This window comes from Galeopterus variegatus, unplaced genomic scaffold (genome assembly GCF_000696425.1).
Source record: "Galeopterus variegatus unplaced genomic scaffold, G_variegatus-3.0.2 Scaffold2783, whole genome shotgun sequence".
NCBI lineage: Eukaryota > Metazoa > Chordata > Mammalia > Dermoptera > Cynocephalidae > Galeopterus > Galeopterus variegatus.
Genome location: NW_007728894.1, coordinates 34,176 through 37,856, shown reverse-complemented (window position 1 = coordinate 37,856; position 3,681 = coordinate 34,176). Strand labels below are relative to the sequence as shown.

The window sequence follows — 3,681 nt, the reverse complement described above, 5'->3', positions numbered from 1 at the left end:
GAGAGAGGATATGGCAGTATTTCTCTTTCTGTGCCTAGCTTATTACACTTATAATTTTCTCCAAGCTCATCCATCTTGCTGCAAATGGGAGAATTTAATTCTTTTTTATGGCTCAGTAGTATTGCATTGTGTAGATATATCACATTTTCCTTATCCAGTCATCTGTCAATGGACATTTAGATTGGTTCCAACTTTTGTCTATTGAACACAGCTGCAGTAAACATGGGAGTGCAGGTATCCCTTTGACATGATGAATTCCACTCCTTTGAGTATATACACAGCAGTGGCATTGCTGGATCATATGGCAGTTCTATCTGTGGTTGTTTGAGGAATCTCCGTACTGTTTTCCATAATGGCTGCACCAATGTACAGTCCCACCAACAGTGTAGGAGGATTTCCCCACCTCCTCACCAGCATTTCTTATTCACTCGCTTTTTAATAACAGCCAGTTTAACTGGGGTGAGATGATATCTCAGTGTGGTTTTGATTTGCATTTCTCTGATGGTTAGTGATGTTGAGCATTTTTTCATGTACTTGTAGGCGATTCGTATGTCTTCCTTTGAAAAATGTCTATTCAGCTCCTTTACCCATTTTTTTAATTGTATTACTTGTTTTTTTACTCTTAAGTTGTTTGGGTTCTTTGTATATTCTGGATATTAATCCCTTGTTGGATGTGTAGTTTGCAAATATTTTCTCCCATTCTGTAGGTTGTCTTTTCACTCTGATGATTGTTTCTTTTGCTGTGCAGAAGCTTTTTAGTTTGATATAATCCCATTTGTTTATTTTTTCTTTTGCTGAAGTCTTATTCATTGCCCAGTCCTACATCCTGAAGTGTTTCCCCTATGTTTTCTTCTAGGAGTTTTATAGTTTCAGGTATTATATTTAAGTCTTCAATCCATTTTGAGTAGATTTGGGTATATGGTGAGAGGTACGGGTCTAGGTTCATTCTTCTACACATGGATGTCCAGTTTTTCCAGCACCGTTTATTGAAGAGGCTGTCCTCTCCCCAATGTGTGTTCTTGGAGACTTTCTTGAAGATCATTTGGCTTTAAGTACATGGGCTGATTTCTGGATTGTCTATTCTATTCATTGGTACATATGTGTGTTTGTTTGTTTTTTTAACTTCAAAAATCTGTATTACCAAACTCACTCAGGGTTAACTCTTTAACCCAGCTAATAGCAAAAACAATATCTCTAACAAGATCAAAGATGGACATGCAGACCCAATAAAGACTCTCTCTTCAAAAAAAGGATTGAAAAATACACATATGTGCATAAGCATTTTTTTAAAAAAGTGAATTTCTCCAGTAATGCAGAAAAAATATTCCAAACTGATTTCAGTTTATGAAAAAGAGCATTTGCCAGTCTGTGTTGCCTTAGAAACCCCAATTCAGGATAACCCTAGGAGAAAATCATCCCCCACCCATAAAAAAATTCCCTTTTCTCCTCTTCCTTGTTCAACTTCCACCACTTATTCCAAGAAACACCCAAAAAACAACAGGTTAAACAAGACACAGCTCACTTCTCTCAGCCTGAATCTGTTAAGGCTCACACCAAGGATTCTCCCTTAGGAATGTTTACCTCTACTACAATCAGGAAATTGATCCCTAGTCTCTGGGCCAGATTTTCAGCAACTTGCAAAAACATCTACATGCTTCCTTCAAGGAGGAGCCTAAGAGCCCCTTGAAAGTTCAAGGGGGCAGTGCAGCTGGAATGCCTGTGGGCCACGCACACGGGGGCCTTTCTTACAAAAACACCCAGCACCTTAAAAGCTGAAGTCTAACCTACCGGGTAAAACCAGGCACCAAACGGTTGGCTGTACCAAAAGGTACACACCTCCCCGCTTTACTCCTAAAGGTAAGGGAGCTGAAGAGAGCCAAGTGAGTATTTGACCTTATCTGCATTTTAGGCCAAAGACATGTTGCAGAAAAAGACATTTGGTCTTTGCTGTTTGTGCCATTCCTGCACAGCCTGATTCATAGCTGCTTTCTGGAAGCTTTTTCCCCTTGTGCAGAACATTTATGAGTTAATAGGGAACTTTCCTATTCAACTTCAGAACTGACAATCCTTCAATAGCGGCTTCTCAAAACCACCAGTGGAGACAGAGCACCCCTCAGTTCAGGATCACAGCCAGACCTCTGCAGCAGCAGAGGTCTACATCCAAAGAACCATCTACACACCAACAACGGGGAGGTATGATCAGTCTTCAGGACACAGTGATGCTTCCTATCGATGGCACCGCCCTTTGTCTGATCATAAGAGCCCCAGAGCAAGAAGGCAAGGCCACTCGTGTTCTGATTTAGCCAGGACAAAATCACATCAGTAAACTGCTCCCAATCTCTCTCCTTATAAGAATTGGCTTGATGGGCCTGAACAGTGAGGATAGCATTAAGTAGGAGAACACTTTGTTTGGCTCACAGATAAATCTCTATGCCAGGACGAACAAGACCGTGGAGCACTCTTTATAAGTGTTTTCCAAGCTGGGTGCAGGTGGAATAAGTCTTTGAACACTAAAGCAGATCTCTGAACTTGATTGAGTTCATGATAGGGATCCCGTCCCAAGATAACAACTTTCAGACCTCTTACGTCCCACATTTGGATCCGTGTGAAGACTATGTGGGAGTGGATAAACAGTGTAATGTTTTCTTTCTTCTGCAAGAAATCCCATTTGCTGTATAAAATACGGCTTCCCAAAGTCTCTGCTGAGGTAATTCTTCCAACTCTCACCAAAGCCCAAGGGCACATTGCAGACTGCGAGCCTGAGCTGTGGCCTTGTTCCTCTGGATGCAGACCAGATGCTTGGGGGCTCAACAGAGAGGACGGTGGTGTACTGGGTTCATCCTGCCTGACCCTGGCCTTCTTGGCAAGTCTGGCCTGCAAGGGGTTTCCACAGAGGCAGGTCACAAGCTGAACTGGCCCTTTTCCAGGCACCAGCAGCTTCCAAGTCAGACCTAGTGGCCCACAGCAGAAGATGCCCATTTGTGGAGAAGGTCTGAGCAAAACCAGACCGTGGGAGCCCAGCACTGAGCTTAGTCTGGAGATTTGGAGGCTGGTACTAAAGTGGGGCAGGGAGAGGGGCTGTGAGAAAGGCCCACGGCATTCTCCCTGTGTGTCTGTTTTTAGGCCAGTCCCATGCTGTTTTGGTTACTATAGCTTTGTAGTATAATTTGAAGTCAGTATTATGTCTGTGGCTTTATTTATTTTGCTCAGGATTGCTTTTGCTATTCAGAGACTTTTGTTGCTCCATATGAATGTTAGAATTGTTTTTTTTTTTTTCTATTTCTGTGAAGAATGTCATTGGTATTTTGATGGGTATAGCATTGTATCTGTAGATTGCTTTGGGTAGTATAGATATTTTTACAATGTTAATTCTTCCAAGATGCAGGATTGGATTCCAGGTGCAGAACTCCCTTGAAGATTTATTGTAGGGCTGGTCATATGGCAGTGAACTCCCTCAGTTTTTGTGTATCTGGGAAATACACTATTTCTCCTTCATTTCTGAAGGATAGTCTTGCTGGTTGGTAGTTTTTTGTTATTTTTTTTACTACTTGAAATAGATCATCCCATTTTCTTCTGGCATGTAGGATTTCTGACGAGAAGTCTGCTCTTAGTCTGATGGGGAGTCCCTTATAGGTAATTGCATGCTTTTCTCTTTGTCTTTGACAGTTTGACTACAATGTG

General features: G+C 41.8%; 1 pseudogene; it reads right to left on the bottom strand.

Annotated features, from left to right (window-relative positions):
- Positions 1-2,069: 2,069 nt before the first annotated feature.
- LOC103598918 lies at positions 2,070-2,979 on the bottom strand (annotated as a pseudogene).
- Between the last annotated feature and the right edge of the window lie 702 nt (positions 2,980-3,681).